The sequence below is a fragment of the Phoenix dactylifera genome, chromosome 1 (assembly GCF_009389715.1).
Source record: "Phoenix dactylifera cultivar Barhee BC4 chromosome 1, palm_55x_up_171113_PBpolish2nd_filt_p, whole genome shotgun sequence".
Lineage (NCBI taxonomy): Eukaryota > Viridiplantae > Streptophyta > Magnoliopsida > Arecales > Arecaceae > Phoenix > Phoenix dactylifera.
This window is the reverse complement of record NC_052392.1, coordinates 6499603-6520098: the sequence shown is the minus strand read 5'-3', so window position 1 is coordinate 6520098 and position 20496 is coordinate 6499603. Positions and strand designations below refer to the sequence as shown.

Genomic DNA, 20496 nt, shown 5'->3' with positions numbered 1-20496 from the left:
AAACTTCACAACATAATCCTTATGTTAAAAAGAGGAAATGGTGGTGAGAGCACCACAGCTACAAGTAGGAGTATATGGCAAGAAGGAAGAGCTCTAAACTGCATTAATTCATTCCAAAAAGCTTTCAATTGAGTGAAATAGATCGAGACAGAATTGGAGCTTTGTGAAAGAGCACCAATCTGTGACTGCAGCTCATAAATCCTAGCCTTATTGTCTTGAAAATATCATTCTTCTAGATCTAACAATAGCTCTTTAACATATTCAATATATTGAACACTAGAAATAATACCTGGTAAAATTGAATTCATCAACCAGGAATGCAGCAAACTGTTACACGCTAACCAAGAGGAATAGGTTGCATCAGTGGGGTTAGGTTCAGGGAGTGTACCATCTATGAAGCCCAACTTATGCTGGGCTCGTAAACCATGAATGACTACACGACGCCAGAAATTGTAGTTCTCGGTGGTAAAAAGTTAAGCCACCAAGACTTGACCAGGATGATCATCATAAGGGAGATAGAAGGGGCTCAAAGGATTCTCAGTAGGTGTGAAATGAGGAGAATCAGGGAAACAAGAAGCATGAGAGAGAGCTATTGAGAAAAAGATACAAATAGAGGATGGGTAAGAAGAAGAAGTAAGCGGAAGCAAGAAGAAAAGCTCAGAGCTCTGATACCATATCAAAAATATAGTCCCAGCTCTATTGCTGTCAACACCACTTGAACTCACAAGAAATGCAAGCGATGAACAAAGAACAAGGAAAGAGCAAGCAGAGCAAATGCGATACGTAGCTCGAAGGAATGAGAAAAATTTCATTCAATTCACTATTGCTCTTACAATCTGTATATATATATATATATATATATATATAGATATATATATATATATATATATATATAATTAAAAAAATATTCTAATTAACTCTGTGATGTATATACAAAGAATCACATGGAGTAATGTATGTGTGCCTTTTATTACAACTGTGCAAAAAAAAAAACAAAAAAAAAACTAACTTCTAAAAGTAGTATACACCAGTCACATGTCTTTGCAAGTGTATGACTATTTTAATTTTTCTAAAATTTGCTAATGTATTTTTAACAGGTCTAAAACAAAATGTTATTTTCATCCTAAGCAGCACTAGTTGCTAATTAAATTAAATTTTAATTACCAGCGCATAGTTAAATGTAACATGACCATTGTAACAGCCGTTACCTTAAATCATGATTCAAACTTACACAAAAGCTGTCCCCAGCTCTGATGGGAAAATTTGTCCTTTTCTCCATCCGAAGCTAGGCTCCATATTTTACACCGAAAGCAGTGAAAGCGGCGCGTTGGATGCCAGGAGGATCGCCGCGCCTCACCGGCTCCGAGAAACCAACTCCCTCAGTCACAAACACATCCATGTATGTCCCACCCAGGGACCGTGTCATACGTTACATGATCACCCGGAAGAACGTTCGATCTTCTTTCGCGATATAGACCGTCGGATCGCAAGGCGCACGGACCTCAAAGCAATCCGGACTCCTTCATTCGTCCGTCTGAACGGATCTCCAAGCGACCGTTGCGCGATCCGACGGTGAATTCGCTCGAAGGAAGGGGAATCAGTCTTTCGCGCCAAAGATACAACCCCCGTCCGTTTAGCGCTGTTTCTTTGTTCATGCGTTTGACTCCCTGACCATGACATGGTCACAAGCATGGAGATAGCTGCCATCCTGGTACCAGTCACTGAACTGACGTTACGTGCATTAATTATGTGTCGGATAAGGCATCAGGATGCCGGAAAAGGCGTTTCCCAAATGGAAACGATATTTTTCTTTTATTTTCTTAAAAAAAAGATAAGAGTAATTACACTGCAAGAAAATTGGCTTGTGATGGCAACTATGATTAAACGACAGTTTTGATTTTTATGAGTGGTAAAGGCCCTTTTAGTTACATGATTGATGTGCATGACAATGTTTTTTTTTTTTTTTGCAGTTAAATTTTGGAAAACATTTTCCCAATAACAAAATATGAGGGCCTTTAGGTTACCACTAGTAGCATTATATATTAAGTAGTGAAAATATTAAATGATCACCATCATGACAAAATATAATGGTTAGATAAGGGTGCTTGGATAAATTCTCATTGTATACATAGAGCCCTTTGAGACCATCATGCCAATCTTTATCCTATTATTTCATCTTGATAATTATATGCATACAAACATACATTATGTATATATATATTTTCTGTGCTGTTATCTTCTTTGGCTAACATTTACTCTTTCAAAATGTGAATTATATATTTATACTTTTATTTAAGCACAGATATTAGTTAAAAAAATATCAGTTCTCTGTTTATTCTACTTTATGCTCATGCAAGAGCAGTGTAAGCAGCCGATGTACCAATATATATATATAAGAAAAATGGTTTTGACAGGTAACACCATATATTGCTGCTATTGCTTGTTATGTATTACTGATTCAATATTTGTAGATACAATATTTGTTATTTTTTTATGATGCAAATCTAAAATTGGATTATGAAATGGTGGCAACATGGAATAACTCTTTCCAGATATTCTTGCCCTCTCAAACCTTATAAAAAGGATGTCTCTAAAAGACTCTAACATCAAATTAAACTAGCATTTTTAGATATACTATAGCTAGAGTTAAACAATGTTTGCCTTGAAATGAATGATCGTACAGCTAATTTAAATATTTAAAAAATATAATTTGAAAGTATGAAATATGAAGTGAACTCAAAGTTTGACATTCTTCTTTTTATTATGCCAATCTTATATCTATCTACATAAACATGAGCTCTCGTAATAAGTTCATACATGGGCATATTTAATTTTTATCTGTCTTTGCCCATCCCACATTCTTACATTTCTCCCATTTGATTAAACCCGAATATTTAGTTGTTAATCACAAAGTTGAAGATTAACTTATTCATTCATCATTGTCTTTTATTAAATAATCTAACTTTTAATCACTTAAAAAATAAAAACACAAGCATGGCACATGCCATTACTTATTATATATATATATCTTTATATCAATAGATCTTCCAAATTATATAGAAACTAGGATAATGATAAAGCTTCGACACTATATTAAGTAACTAATAGACTCTAAAAGTTTACATTAACAAATAAAAAAGTCAACAATATATACCTGATTATATCAAGCCAAGCAATCAATTGAATCCAAAAATTTAATATAATAAATAAAAAGCCATCAATATATATCAAACTTAAGACACCAATCGTATGTAATTCTAATTATGCATGCAAGAGAATAACCGAGTTTAAGATATATAAGAATCACAGAATATATAAATAAAAAAATAATTAGGTCAATAATTGATCCGGTGGAATTCGAGCTTGTGATCTCAAGCAAATTAAATCTCTGACACATCTTGAATAATTAATTAATTTCTAAACATTTAAGCTAACAGGAAAGGTGAATAACATATACCAGACTTCTCACCGAAAAAAAAAAAAAAAAAAAAAAACCCAAATGCCAGACTTAACCTGGAGAAGAGGTGAAAGCGGGAATGAAGGTACTACTACTGTTGTTAATTAACACGCCATTTTTGAGCGTACTATCTAGTTTAATTTTATATATTACCGTTTCCCACCACAAACAAAACGTGGTACGGCAATTGGATCCGGGGAGGGAGAGAACGAGAGAGAGAGAGAGAGAGATGGCCTCTCTACTTCCCGGAAACCAGATTGGAAGAGGAGAGAGATGGCTCCCTCCAATTCCGGAAACCAGACTGGAAGTAGAAGGTAACTGGAGTTGGTTCGAACCCTGGGCTTGTTCTCCACCGACAACCTCCTCTCCTTATCTCTCTTCCCTCATCCTTCTCCTTCCGTCTTCCTCTTCTCCAGCGCTCTCCTCCTCTTTCTAGGGTTCTCTCGCACTACGATCCCGCCTTCTTGCTATGCTTGCTGCCCTAACCCTCCAGCGCAGTCCTTCTTCGATTTGGTGCCATCATGCCCAAGATGTTGGCTTTTCTCGCCGCCGAATGAAGCTGGAAGGTAACCGCCAGCCCATTTGCCCGTTTCCTTTGTGCTCGTTGACCCTTTCCCCTTTCTTTATTAGATTTCTTGATTAAAACTTGAATCTGTGGAAGATGAGTTGAAAAAAAAGATGGTTTTTTAAAAGGACTTCTGTTTGCAAATTTATGGTGTTTGCTGTAATAGGTTGAAGCTCCATTTACCTATGTCTTTGATTTATGACCTTTGTTGAGAAATATTTAATCTGGGAAAGCTTGAGGAGGGAGAAAAAAGATGGATTCTTTAAAGCATTTCTTCTGAAAAAGATAACAAATTTATGGTTTGGGATGGTGTAGGTTGAAGGTTCATCTAGGGGATCCTTCGCAGGGGACCAGAAGTCCCATTCGGCACACTAAGCGAGCCAGCCAGTCGAATGTAAGGATCCTCTGACGACCCATGTAAGGCTCTAGTTGTTGGTTTTGGTTGCGCTGAGGTATTGAAGTTGGTGCAGGGGAGAATGTGTGTCAGCTTCAGTGAATGGTCGGTCCGATGACATCAATGCCGGTGCCCGTTGGTGCATTTGATCTCAGTAAGTGCGGTTTGGGGAGTTCTGAGAATTGGACGGTGTTGCCGATCGAAGGGCACAAACCTGCTCCGCGTCGTTCAATGTAATGGGTAGTCTTGGTTTTACTGCCTAAACTGCACTTTATATGTTTATACCTTTCTATTCAAGATGAATTTCTATTTTACTTTTTAAAATAAACGGACTAAAATGTTTCCCCCAATAGCATGCAGCAGCTGTTGTTGGAGCAAAATGGTGGTTGTGGGAGGATTCTGGCCACGGATTAATGGATGACACACTGGTAATGAAATATATGTAACTTGCTTTACAGAATTCACCATGAGCGCCTGATCATCATTTGCGAACTTGATAATCCACTATGTTCAATATTTTGTATTATCTTTTGAATTTGCATTTATGGTTCATGGTGATTGCTCACTCAGTTACCAGTCTTGAGGGTATTGGTCTGGAGTTTGTTCTATTCCAGTTACATTCTCAGATAGACTGGTGTTTTGCTATTCAATATAAGAGTGTTCACTTCGTGCATTGAATTGTATATTTCAGGTATTAAGTGGGATAACCTTACCTGGGCTACTGCTGCTCCAAAGGTTTACTTATCACCAGTGGCCATTCATTAAAAATCTCCTGCATGCAAAGGTCACTCTCTGGTATACTTCTGATAGCTCGTGTTGCCACTTGCCTCTGCGTTGTATTTGTTCCAAATTGATTTTGATACTTGGTGGCTTTGCTTTGCATTAATTTCTCTTTATTGCTAGCGGTATTAATTATATTGCTAGTATTTTGCATTTGCTGTTGTGGCTTGCATATTCTAGAAGTGAGGAATGGCATATGATAAGTATATATTTTAGGTTACCTTCTGTCCTTGTTATTCACTGTATTGCTGCAATGTATCCAAAACCTGCATTCTCAAATACATGACAGAGTTGAAAAATATTCCTAAGCCCTCAGGCTTCTTTGATAGTTATGGAACCTATTGTAAGCTGTTCAATTATTAAATTTCATTTTTGCTTGTGGACATTCTGCTGCCTTAACTTTTCCTTGGGTTACCTTTGCTAACCTTCTCACCAATCTTATTCAAATCTACCTATCTACTCTCGAAGAACATTGCAAAATTTGCTTGAATTAGACAAAGGGTTCCATCTTTGATAGCTTGCAACCTAAAGCCGTTCAATTGTAATCATTTCTTGTCTGAGGTCATATCTGCTGCCTTAACTTCTTTTGGGTTACCTTTGCTAAACCTTTCACAAAACTTATCCAAATCTACCTGTCTACTCTCTGAAGGGCATTGCAAAAATTTGCTTGAAATTGACGAAGGGTTCCATTTTTCCTCAAACTATTTTAGGCTAGTGCTGGAATGATGATGGACATGAAGGTAGAAAACCAGTGCTATTCAAATAATTTATTCTTGATGAGATATGGGAGGTGAAATTAGTTTGGTCATTTCGACCTTCTTAGCCTCCTTTTAAGTCATCATGCAGCGTCCACTTCTCCTGCATGTAATGTGTACCTGTATAAATCTCCTGGATTCAGTTTCTTTAATAGTGTACCTTACATCATATCTTGAGCTTCAATTTGCCCTTAAACATCAACTTCTAGAGAAATAAAGGGTCTACTCTATTTATTATTGCTCAGGATTTGTGATCTATAAAACTTGTGAGCGGCTGTTGGTCAAAGCGGCATCAGTTGATGTTCCATCCAATCTGTTGCATCGACTTGTGATTGTAAGCTACAATATAAGTATATTTGACTGATATGGCTAATGATCATTCAGAGTTTCTACATCATGATGTTAAATTATAAAGTGCCTTTGGTCAGAAACTCCTGATGTCTATTCAACCTGACTGTGCTTTTGATAGTTCAACTATTTATTGGATCCCTCACCTTGTTTTGGATCAATAGCCAAATTGGATTTTTATATTTATATTATTTTTTGCATCCTTGCTGTGCTTATGCTTCTTCTAGTCTTGTGGAACTGCAGCACCTCTAAATTTTTGAGAGTTTTGTTCCCCAAATTGACTTCATACTTGTGGGTTATTTTTTCTTGTAAGCAATATTCCTTATCTCTATTCCCAAAATCTAGAGTTTTAAAATTAGCTGATTCCGTATTCCTCCTCTGCAATGTCAGTGCATGGTAGATTGTATGTCCATTAACAATCTCCAGTAACTCTGCATCTTCCTCGACTAGAGATCTACTAATAATGTCACAGTTTTCAGTGCAGTATTTCAGTCTCATTTTTGTGATAATTTCATGTCCATATTCCAGGTCTGTGCATGTTTTTATTTGAATGTACTATGTCAAGTTGTGATGGTTAGGAAAGGAAAGATGGTGCATCTTTGATATTTTATTGAATTTTTAGACTTGATATAATAAAAAAGTGCTTTATCTGAAACTGAATGAGGGCTGTAAGGGCTAGCGCCTCAGCATCAAACAGGGAAGAAAAGCAGAGCAGGTGTAGCACTATGAAGAGAGTGGGCTACAGGTCACTCTTGTCTTGTAATTCTGTTCTTTACACTTCATGAGATAGTTGCTCACATTCTCTCTTTAAATTTGCTGCCTTTTCTTTTATTATTTCTTCTCAAGCTTGTTGCATTAATCTGTCATTTGTCATCTTTCTATCTTTCTGCACCAAACTACAGTTATGCGAGTGCCCCATGAACATTTTTTCAATCTCGAATCTCTCCGTCCCCGGTGGGGTATCATCCATTGATCGACACCAACATATAGAGAAGCAAAAGTCTCTTGAATCCATTGGCAGCAAGCAGTTCCCTTCTTCATCGAGCAGGAGGAATGAAAGGCTCCCTCTCAGCCCTATTGCCATTGACCAACCTCTTGGAAGCTTTGCCATGAAGCCGGCCCTTGCCCCCTTCTACTGACACTGAACAAACTGCAACGACTGGATTCCTTTGATTTGAAAGTAAGAGCATCCAGTTCCCGCTGTTGGGTTTTGTTAGTAAGGGCGGTAGGATAAGATTAGAGATTGATGAGTGAAGTAGGTCGGTGAAAATATTAAATAGAAGTAGGACATCCTTTAAAAGGAAAGTACGACATCCAATCTAAAGTCAAGGAAAAGAGAAGTAGAACTACTCCCACCAAATCGATGACCCAACGGGGTGTCCCAACGCGATCGACCATATCGACGTTATCTTGTTGAGAAACCCCAGAAACTACAAAGGATTTTATTTATAATTTATTTGAGTCTCTTGCTTCTTGTGGTATCTGAGAACCACCATTTCCCCACTGCAGCCTGTGGCTAGATCTGCTTGTATGCACTCTCTAGCTCTGGGCAGTTAGATTGGATACCAAGTATTTGTCTTTATTGAAGAAATCACCTCATCTCCTGGAACAGTAAGATGAAAGATGATATTTGTTTCAGATTAGTTCACCTCTTAGGTGATGTTTAATGCTTGTGTGGAAATCGTCTTGCTGTCATGTATTTTTATCTCTATCTTGGTCATTACTTTTGATGCTCCCAGTCTCAACAATAGTAATCGCAATAGTTTTTACATAGCCAACAAACTGGTATCACAAGCAAACAAGGTTTCCACATTCAGATGAAGTTGCCATGTCTACAGCATTCAATCATGTTTTTTGCCCAATATTTTAAGCAACTTCCATGCTCTTCAACCGAAAATTATACCACTGTAATTTTCAATGCCATTAGTCAGTCAGCTTAATATCAGAAACAGCCTCCGACTGCAGGGTGGGTTCGATATTGACCATAAATTAGGATCCCTTTTCTATAGTTATATTTTTGTACGTGCATGCTCCAACGTCAGTGTTACATGGGATGGCCTTTGGCCTATTAATAGTGTATGATTGAACCACGAGCCTCCTTGGTGGATTCGTTGCCTCTATAATCGTCCAGCACTTCTATTCATTCTATGTTTGAAAAGTTCATTTGCCTAAGCATGATTGTTACTGAATTTTTAAGGTACATATTATCTTGCTATGCCAAATATGGATGAGTGCTAAACTTCTATCCTGAACATGGAAATAACTTGATTGCCCATTTGTTGTCGTAGGTGTCTTGGGGAAAAATGGTTCTTCTTGTTGGGGGAAAACTGATCCTGTGGAGTGACAAAATATCAGGTTGTATGTCATGCTTATACAATCACGGTTCCACTAGTTAATCCCATAAATTTCATTTTTTTCTGATGAGATTGGTTAATTAATATCGTGTTCAATACCCAACAGTATGGTCTTTTGATATAGAAACAGAATGCTGGTTGCAGATAGAACCAAGGGAGACATTCCGGTAATTCATATACTTTCAGCTTTCTGCATTTGGATTGAGTTTAACTGCCTTATATTTTCTTGAAGTCTGTATGCTTATTATCTTGTACAATTCCTTCCATGTTACAGTCATCAACTAAAGCAATAAAATCTTAATTATGTTCCTTTGTACTTGTTTTTGTCATCTGTCTACTTATCCATTCTAGATTGTAGTTGGCAGTAAAGAATGCTGCGTTTCTCTTTCTTCTTTCTTCTTTCTCCATGGTGGTAGAATTTCAAAACCTTTCCATCGTATTTCAGGCTGCTCGCAGTGGGCATACTGTAATCAGAGCAGTCTGTCTTGATCCTGTTTGGGGGTGAGATGCAAAGAGAAAATTAAATGATCTTCATATGTTTGATCTGAAGTCTTTAACATGGCTTCCCTTACATTATACGTGAGTAGGCTTCTGTTCAGCACTCTTATATTGATCAATAAATCTTGATACACGAGCATGATTATAGAAGCCACAAAGAAATGCAGTATTTAAAAAAATCACATAGAAAAAACCGGACCTTTTCCCATTTTGTATTAAAAGATATTTGCTTACTTGAACCTGCATTGCTTTGGAGTTGCATTTCCTTTTTAATATAAATCCAGAAGTTATAGACATCTTTAGTTTTGAATGCCTTTCAATGCACCTTGGAAGTAAACCATGCTATGAACAGAGGAACTCGACCTTCTCCAAGATCAAATCATGTGGCTGCTCTTTATGACGACCGAATCCTTTTTGTTTTTGGAGGGCAATCGAAGTCCAGGATTCTGAATGATCTTCATTCACTAGACTTTGAAACGGTAAGGACATGGAGGCCTCTTCAACGTTGTCAAGTTGACGTTTGTCAAAAGTGTTGCATATGGGAAGGATTTGACAACTTGTTTGCATACATATATCTTCTTTCAGATGGTATGGTCAAGAATAAAGATCCGCGGTCATCATCCATCACCTAGAGCAGGTTGTTGTGGAGCTCTTTGTGGAACTAAATGGTATATCACGGGGGGAGGAAGCAAGAAAAAACGTATGCTTATACTGTTGCTTAGATTCTGTTCTGATAGATTATTCTGTTTTAAATGCTCTTGATTTTCATGATAAGAGACTATTTATTTGCAGCTTCCATCTTAAGGTTTTTATGCTCGAGTTATGCGTAGTTCTGAGACTCTCGATTTTGTTAAAAATCTTATCCACACTAGGATATAAAGTTATATTTATGATTTAGAGGTAAAGACGGCGAATTTCCAATTTTCTCATTTCTTTCTTTTCCTATAAAAGTTTGAGTAGGTTTTTATTGAATATGCTTTTGTTGAAACCATATGGCTGACCCATGTTTTAAGAAAGCTGCTCTAAAATATGTGTTTAGTGCAAATTTTTATTTATTAATGTTAATTGTACATAATATAATATCCTGCCTTGGAGCAATTTGCTATAGTTGATAAACAAAGTTTATTATTGAGTTACCCGCTTGGTAGTCCATGTGAAACTCACAAAGGCATGGCAGTAGGTGATATGGCTTTTATTCGTAAGCTTTTGATGGTAGAGCTTTTGTTAGTAAAGTTTTTAGTAAAAGAATGTTACTCTTTGGTAACTATGTTTTTAAAATACTTTGAAGTTTTAACATGTATCTGATAACCAAAGAGGAAGTACTTTTAGTATCAAAAAATGATAATAAATGATATTGCATAATGCTTTCAATTATCTAATTGTTTATATTATTAAATACGCTTAATTTATAATATAACAATATTTATAATATTAAAATAATAATATTTTTATATTATGATATATAATAGATATGATATAATAATAATATAATAATAATATAATTTAATAATATTTAATAATAATATAATAATATAATATAAATATATATTAGTATAATCATATTGCATTTTATTATCAAAAATTATTATATAAAGTATTGTTAATTTATAAATAATTTTATATTTTAATCTAAATAAAAATAAAAATGTAATTATTTTTTTATGGGTGATTGCCAAATAAAGTAGAATATCCTAATGGCAAACTAGGTAGTTCTTGATTCTAATAGCAATATAAATCTTTGACTTTGTTCATCCAAAAAAGGCAATAAAATTGTTTATATATCCACAATCATAATAGCAACATAAATGTTTACTAGCATTTCTTAATATCCATGTTACAAGCATAAAAGACACCAATTTAAATGATTACAGCAATAAAAATATTTTAAATTGATTTTTTTAAAAAAATCCATGTCTCTCGGTAAGCTTTTGCCCAAAAAACTGCTTTCCAATGCGTCTCAAGTAGAAGTTTTGCCTAAAAGCTCCAAATTAGAGCCCTAATATGGACCTTTTTCAACTTTTGGATGAGCTGGAAAGCTAGTTCAATATTTTTATGGAACATCTTAAAATCGCTCAAAAGAGCTTGACCTTCCAAAAAGCATTTGTGGCCCTCCAAGATCAATGCCAAACGGAGCCATAATAATATATAACCTTCTCCCTTCAAATGAACTATCTGTCCTTTCCTCCAACTCAGCCAATACTGTTCAAGAATCTTGTAGATAATTAAATAATAAAGAGGAATGCTTCTAGATGTTGATCAAGATTGCAATACGATGAAACTTGAGGAAGTATCGGAATGTATAAACTATCTAAATAGAGCACAAAGCCTGATAGTAATGTAACTATGTACCACATGATAGATAGTGAAGTTGTTTACTCATAATAAGTAAAACACCACACAAAGAAGTGTATATGGAGAGTCTATGCACATATGTTATAAAATGCATACTATGCGCAGAGTCATGTCTCAGATGAATGTCTATAAACATCTCAAGTATGTTTGTGTTATTATGTAATAGAAAGTAGGCTGACATTTTCCGCTTTAAAAAGTGGTTTATAACTTTAGGCCTTTACTTTGCAACACTTAAATATTTCTGCTCCTACAATAGATGAATACTTATTGGTTCTTGTCCTAGTGTGATAAGAAGTCCATTCTCCAAATAGTTAACTATCATATACTATATTTTGTTCACATCTTTTTATTTTGAATTTATAGCTGATCTACCAACATGTAAGGATGATTTCCTTGAATCTTTATTATAATTTGAATTTTGTAGTAGGCTTCGTCACCTTACTAAAATTTTATCGTCTTTTTTTTTGCTGGCAAGGGGCATCTAGTGAGAAAATGTTTTCATAAAATTCCTTGTCGACTTTTCTATTAATGAAAGAAATCATATTGCCATTGAAGTAGTTTCTTGTCCTCTATGACTCGCCATCCCCCTTCTACCTGGGTAAGTGGTGCTCTTCACCCCTTTCACCATCATTTCCCTTTTCTGGATGTCACCTTGTTATGTCCATGTAAATTGTTAACTTGATGCTGAGGGTGCCAACTACCATATTGGCAAATTCTCTTGTGGTTGCTGCAAGAGACCTGGGTTCGATGCTGCCTTCACCCTGATTCAACTGGGTTTCCACCTTCCCTTTTGTCAGTACTTTTTTCAAGCATTAAATTTTGTTCATCCTTTGAATTCAGCAGTGAAAGCCTCCATATCCTCTCCTCAATCTAATTTCCATATTCTATCCCAAGTTTTGGTAGTCATATGAGGAAGATCCTTTTTTTGTAATTTTTGCGGGTTGCTTGTTAGAACTATTTATGGAGCATTAATATCATTAATAATTCATGGAACATTCACATGCTTTCTAACATATAGTTCTCTTCTCAGGGCATGCAGAAACTCTAGTCTTTGATGTTCTAAAATTTGAGTGGTCTGTTTCAGTTATTTCACCTGGTGCTTCTGTTACTACCAACAAAGTGAGTTTGCTAATAATTTTTTCCATTGCCTTTATTTCGACTTTTTACAGTCATGTCTATTGCCATTCATCAGTTTTATGATGATAGTTCTGTAGTTTTCCTTACCTATGATGTCATTCTAAATATTTAATCAGAAATTCTGAAAATTTCTAGAAGAATATCTTAACTTCCTGTGTCATTATGGTTTCTATTGATACTTTTCTTCATGGCATCAATATTCTGTATGCGAAAGTTACCGTAATGGGTTCAAGTTGCTAGTACTGTTGATTCTGTGCAGATTTTTTCTTAATTTATTGAACATGAAAACAAGCCCGTAGGTTTTGTTTATCTTAATAGTGGAAATCTGAAATGGAAAGCTGATGCAAGTAATTTATTTTTAATTTAATTTTTTAATATGAATCTGGTATAATTGGTTGATCCCAGTGCTTGACTTGGAAGGGCCTTTGGTTAATCGGTAGAGTAGAAGCAAGCGAGGGGAGAGGGAGTCTAGGGAAGAAAGAACGAAGAGGAAAGGAGAGGAGAGTAATTAAGGCTTATGTAGTGTTATAATTGGCCAGGCCAACTCAGGATCATTTCTAGCCCTAGTTTTGTAGGATAAATCTTTATCGCAGTTCAGATTTGTTCTATAATGGCAGCCAGCAGGTATGAAGAAGTGAAAACTAGAAGAAAGGTGAAAGGCTGGAAAAAAGACAAGAAGACAAAAGGAGTAAAGGTAGAGAAACATGGTTTACTTATTTCACTAATGATTATTGAAGTTTCTTCACCTTACCCAGCCAGACTTTCTTATGTCTAATGAGGTCAATTACAGGTTGTATAGTTGGACTGCAGCGAGGATATTTCCCAGAAAAAGAAATGTAAATCATGTAACTGTTTGACTAAGCAACTAGATCATCTAAAACCGTCATGCAAAGAGAACTAGTTGGCTGTGATTTCTTTTTTCCCCTCAAGAAAGGTTAGAAATCCTGTTTCTTTTTTTCTACAATGGCAAAGAGGTGGTTTATTTCTGAGCACTATTAGGCCAGATCAGACATTCGTAGTAGCCCATGATCTGGGCGCTGTCCCTTACTAGCTAACTGCCTTAGTGCACCTCCAAAAATCTAGCCATGACTTAATGATTCTTACTCTTGTGATGGAACCTTTCTGTGCACCTTTTGTCTTAGCCATATGAAGAAGCTCAGTGCAAGAAGTTCTATTATCCAGGCATGGTGGATTTCTGCAGCCCTTTGGTAGGTGCATTGTATTGAATACTCAGGATGTTCGTTGCGTAAAGATTCATATGGGTACCTTCCTGATATAGTGAAGGTTACATGCATTATCAGTGTGTGCCTGCCATGGTAAATGAAACGATTCCTTCTAGTCTTTTAACAATTCATACTTCTCCTTATCCATTGCATGACCTTGCATGCATGTGAATTGCATGAGCATGCATGTTTCATTGTTTCACAATGAAGTCGTGAAAACCTCATTGAGAAAAAGCATGAAACATAAAATGGTTGCTTAGATAGATACAATTGGATATGTTGTCATTAACACCTCAAGCTAGGGTAGAAAGAAGACAAATTTACTAATTTACTATCATTTAGGCACTATTGAGCAGAAGATAGTTATGAAAACTCAAATATATACTTTTTTTTACTTCTTCATATCTCTTACTGATTATATAGCAGACAAGTTTGATGGAGACAGCATTTTAGCACAAGTTGTGGTCGAGTGGAGACATAATTTTCTCATTAAATACTTAATTTTTTAAGTGCATTAATTTTAACATGTCATATGATACTTCGGCTGCATTTCAAATGTCATGTGTGTAGTATATAACTAATTATTGCTTCATGGGAAAGAATACCAAATAATCTGCTGCAATTATATTTTTATACATTTCAGACATAAGTTAAACCTTTGGTGCTTGCTTTTTTTGAAAGAATTGCTAAAGAATCTGCTGTTGAACAGGGGTTCAGTGTAGTTCCTGTGCATTACAAAGACAAGATTTTTCTTGTTGCTTTTGGAGGATATAAGAAAGAGCCATCAAATCAGGTTAAGAGATAAGCACATAACTATGATATGGTCATTTATATTCTTCCTGTGCGCAACAATACTTATATCCATTCTGGGTTGTACAGGTTGAAATATTGGTCTTGTTCAAGAATGAACATTCAATGAGCTGGCGATCTGCCCCAGATACAGATCCATTGTCATATGAAGATTGCCCTGCAAGTACCAAAGATCTTGGTGCCCATCTTAACAATGCTGCCCCCCCTTGTTCTGTTGATCCTGTTGGCAGGCACAGTCTAGCATCTGCAGTGGAGCAGCATGCATCTGGCAGGAAATCTCTCTCAGATTCATCCATTGATCCACATTCTGTTGGTAATGTATTACTCCGTAAGCAATTCCACCATGAAGAAGATTACAATTTAGCTCTTAAGATGCAGAAATCTCCCAGAGATGACAAATACAAGGAGCGTTGTGACTACTTGTTGAGTAATCCTTCCTCACAAGTAAGTAATTTGAGTACTTCAATATACAATTCTGTAGCAGATATTATGATTCATGAATGTTTTGTTTTCGGCATCCTGTGTAACATTCAGCTTGCACATGGGCCATAGTTATGCTCATTGCACTGAGAACAGCGCAGTGGATTCTTTATCGAACTTTGTTAAAATCTTCCATCTTAATAGAATTTAGTTGTACCAGAAGATCCTTACGCCAGTAGTCAAAGGCATGCTTGGCATAACCATGTAGATAGATACAATAGTAATTGTGTGAAGGCTGATCGCAAGTATAACTCTTTAATGGGCTTGGAATGGTACTTCAAGATGATCTGTTTATGTGCAATACATGATTTCTAGCACAGTGACCATAAGAAAGATAGACAGAAGGCATATATTTTGTTTATCTTGTTCATAGATCTCTTGTTTCTAGCTCAAAATGCTTAATATTGTGCTTGGACAATGAATTGTCTCTTTTTTAAGATATTACATGGGTGATTCTCATATTTAACCGTTGAGTTTTGATTTTTTTTTTTTTTTGGTGAATTGACTTTTGATGTTTCACTCATTACATCTTGTATAGATTGGCAATCAACTTCTACATATTTAGTTCAATCAATAAAAGCAAGGTTTTTTCCTCTCTCTTTTTTGATGCATCGCATCTTGGTTGTCACAGAGCTTTTTCAATGCTTTTCCAGCTTTTATGAGCCAATTTAATGTATTGCCTCTCAGCGTATGCTCTTATGAAACTCTTTCTTTTCACCATGTGATAAGCGCTGTCACCTAAAATGAACGATAATCTAATATAAATCTTTGATATTGGAGATTCAGGTTAGCCACCCTCAAATTAAATTATAATGTTAAGCTCATTAGCATGCTTGAAAACAAGGCCTTTACTAGGAGCGCTTCTAAATTCATCTGTTATCAGTCTGAAACCAAGTGTCGTTATGGATTGCTGACTGAAGCTAACCTACATGGTTTATTTAGTGTATATATCAGTAATGTTTTTCCTGCTCATTTGTTTACTCATTTAATTTGTTGGTAGTATTGTATTAACACTAAGTCTTTTTGCATGTTTTGAGAATATTAAAAGCATTCTTTTGAAAATGATTGGGAGATTTTTGGGTTGTTGAGAGATTTTTGAGGGCAAATGAGAAGAGGCTTTGTGGAGTAGATTGGGCCTCGTGAGGAGTAGATTTGTGATGATTGAACTTGGGTTTCTGAAGTTTAAACTAAATTTTTCCGTGGGGTGTCAAGTTCCAAATCCGAAAGTTAAAACATATTTTAAATTCCTCACCTATAATCTCTTCGTAGATAAATCATTTCTCTATGCAAATCTTATGGAAGTGGAACCACTGTTATGTTTTGAAGTTTAATAGAAGATCTTCTAATGCTCAATGAAAAATATGGATTTTAATGTCTATTAGTTATTTAGATTCTTGTTTGTAAATTGACATCAAGTAGTTGAATAAATAATTATATGCTAAAATGATGTGAAATAGACATCCAAATTTTCATTTTATTTTATAAGCTACAACACGATATACGCACCCAAAATTCCTAAGCACCGCAATTTGCTCCTTTTCTAACTTGTTTTGCTTTATTCATCTTCATTTTCTATATGTTCTAATTGTCTAATCTTTTTTAATCTTACTATCATAATCTGTTGTACTGCCTGTACCACCCAATATGGGATATATTATACCATACTGGGTAGGAACTAGTACGAAACTCACGTTCGGATAGGTACAGGCTCTGTACCATCCCATACTACTTTGTACCGAAGTGTACCGCTCGATATTGAGGCGTACCAAAAAGTATATCGAGGCAAATCGAGGTGTATACCAACTCGTACCGAGGCATATTGAGATAAAAAATGGGAAAAATAGTTAGAGAGATGTTTCGGTGTGGGGTGCACGATACCATACCGATTGTACTGTACCAAACTAGAAAAGCACCGATATGATGCCCAGTACCATCCCATACTACTTTGTACCGAAGTGTACCGCTCGATATTGAGGCGTACCAAAAATATATCGAGGCAAATCGAGGTGTATACCAACTCGTACCGAGGCATATTGAGATAAAAAATGGGAAAAATAGTTAGAGAGATGTTTCGGTGTGGGGTGCACGATACCATACCGATTGTACTGTACCAAACTAGAAAAGCACCGATATGATGCCCAGTACCGAGATTGTGGACCATGTTTACTCCATATTGACATTTTACGTTGTGTAAAAAATTTGAAAGTCAAGAAGTAACTACCGAGATGGTGAAACTACAAAACCAGAAGTTAGTTGAACCTGGCCATAATTGAAACTGAAATTGCATTTTTGAACCTTGGTTACGGTTCAACAAATAGCTGCCTAACAAGTACTTTTGGGACCTGTTGGACTTATTGAAATTGTAATATTTGGCTGTGTAATTGTTAAATATAAAAACATCCTGACAAGTATCATTTCTCTTCCTAGAACTGTTAGTACTTCCTCTCTCAATAAAGCTGGATCAAATTATCAATTAGTTTAGCTTCTGACATCCCGTTCTCATTGAATAAATTGGTCTCATACTTGTTGGGAGAAAGCCATTCACTTTTAAGGAAAGTGTCATAAATTTTCCAGAATAATATAGCTGATTAATTTCCATTTGGAAACGTCTGAATGATAGTCATTGCATCAGTGCCACTGCCTCTTTGATTTCTCCCTGTCCTTGTAGTATATGAAAAGTACAAAATGATATTGAATGCTCCTTTATGGAAAGCCTCTGGAATTTATTGAGCTATGCATTCTTATTCAAGTAAGCATGTTCAGTTACTAATGTTTCAAAATTTGTTGAACTACGCATTCTTATTCAGGTCGGTATGTTCAGTTAGTGTTGTTTTATATCTTCACCCGCTTCTAGGAAGTCTACTTTTTGGAATGTCATCTGTGTAGAAGATCTCCTTTTCTTAAATAAAAATTCTTGTTGATCCTTTGTTGCAAATATTATACTTGTGGTTGGATGTGATTATGGTTTACTTTGTGATACTGTGAGAACATATCCATTACAGTTCTTGCCATGTCTCACTTCACAAAAAATTCCCGTCCTTGATAGAGTTTTTGATTTGTTCTTTTGTCTCATAAATGCAAAAAATTTGAAGTTCATGCATCCTCTTACTGCTATAAAATTGTTTTCAGGCAATGGAGCAGAGAAGTAAGAAACAAGAAACTGCAATCCAGATGGATATTGCTGGAATTCTAGCTAGCACAGAAGAAAACCTATTCGACTCTGAAAGCTCGAACCTGTATCAGAAGCAGGGGAATAACAATCTTATGTCTGATAGCAATCATATTGCACCTCCAGAAACTGAAAATAGATCGATGCTAACAAATCCTTCCAATATATATCAACTGTATGAAACCAAAATAGTAACCTTGACTAGAAAAAACGTCTTGCTAGAAGAGCAGTTGAATGTTGCAATGGCAAGCCAGGAAGCTACGGAGAAGAACTTATCTTCTGCTATTAAGAGTAGGCAGGACATGGAGAAAAAAATTGCTGATGCAATGAAAGAGGTTGAGCTGCTGAAAGAGAAGCTGGCAAGTGTGGAGTTAGCTCAAGAAGAGGCAAATAGTCTCTCAAATATGGTCCACTCTGATAATGTACGGCTTGAACATGATGTGGCATTCTTAAAAGCGGTTTTGGATGATACCCAAAAGGTAAGGTGCACTTTTATTTGACTTAGCATCAGTTCACTTACGCCTTCCCTATTATGCTTGATTGAGGAGCCTCTCTGTGACCCAGGAGCTGCATTCGACCCGGGGGGTTCTAGCTGGAGAAAAGGGCAAGAGCATTCCAGCTCCAGGTAGAGCTGTTATTTTTCATCTAAAGTTGCTAGTATGGAGGGAACTTAATCGATAATATTCATATTAATTTGTAGGTGGAAGTCTTTCATCTGAAGCAAAGATTGCAGTCTATGGAGAACAGGGACCAACACCAAGAAAACCTTTCCACATGTAGAGAACAGAATCTTTTCCCCGCAGAATGTCAGACTTTCTTTTTCATTGGACTTTTCAACTGGCACTTGTTCTTGGTTCACCGTAGACTATGTTCTTTGCCTGTACAGAGTAAATTTGTAAGCTACTTAGCATATCAAGGTGTAATTGTATCATGTAAATTTTTTAAAACTAGCAAACTCGTTACCTTGTCAATATTCTGGGGGATGCAATGTATAGTTCCTCGACTAATTAGGATGATTCTGGCCCATTTCATTGGCAGAAGTTTGTAAGGAACTCTGATGCGTTCTTTTGCTTATATGAGTGTGCTGTCTTTTGCTTATATGAGTGTGCTGTCGAGCTTTTTCTTCATAATGTGTCAGCAAGCTACCATGAAAATTTATTGCACTGCTGTCGATCCCCAGTCAATCTTTAGCTCTCAAATATAGATGAACTGCCTAATCACAAGAAAGGTAGAGGTTGTATCACCCAACTGGTTTTCTTTTCTAAGATACATGAACTCCCTGGCTCATGATATCTGTTCGATCCGCCCTCTTCTTTGCACAACCCGACTGGTCAAAGCGAATCATGCTGGAATGGTCTTGGTAAATGCTGAGGGAAGCTGTAGTAGTAGATGAGCGGTGGTATAGCATGCTTTCAGAGTGGCAAATGAAGCTGCAGATTGAATACCTTTGAAGATGACTAGTCATTCTTGGGGCACTTCATAGGTTGGGAGAGAGGAGCTAACTATATAGAACTTTGATTTTATTAAATATATCAATATTTGATTTTATTGAATATATCAATATTAGAATTGTATGAATCATTTGTTTCAGCAAATAATAATAATAATAATAAATTAATAGGAAGAATATTTGGCCACACTATACTATTGCTCTTTGGAGACTATACTATTGCTCTTTGGAGTCGGACCGAGTTCTGAGCGGTTCTGCAGACCAAAGCTTTTCATATTAAATTGCAAAAAAAACTCCGGCTGCCCAACTTGGTCCAGTTAGATTGATGAACAACTAATAATTTTGATCTCACAATCCTAACACTCGATCCAGCTGCGTCATTCTTTAGAATTCTTGAAGCCAACGTTGAGGTGCCAATGTGTACAAAAGTCCTGATGCTGGTAATGGAGCCACACTGATAGACATCGGATTTTATTTCCGAGGTGAAGAAATTATTGTTAGCACCACAGAAACATCATTTCCTTTTGAGTAGGTAAGCGCACAAGCTGCTTGTGCCAATTCTTATTTGATTAAAAATATGTGTCAATTCCTCTAGTTAGAGGTTCATCAACGAGATAAGCTGGCAAGCAATCTACGGGCGGAAGGAAAATAGCTAAGAAAGAAATCAGTAAAAGTTCTGCATTATCTCAATAAAGCTTGTGCGCATCAGGGTTAAACATGACTT

The 20496-nt window shown here is 36.1% G+C and overlaps 1 pseudogene; it reads left to right on the top strand.

The window, feature by feature from the left end:
* The first annotated feature begins 4317 nt into the window (after window positions 1-4317).
* On the top strand, window positions 4318-19416 carry LOC103724020 (annotated as a pseudogene).
* The last annotated feature ends 1080 nt before the right edge of the window (window positions 19417-20496 follow it).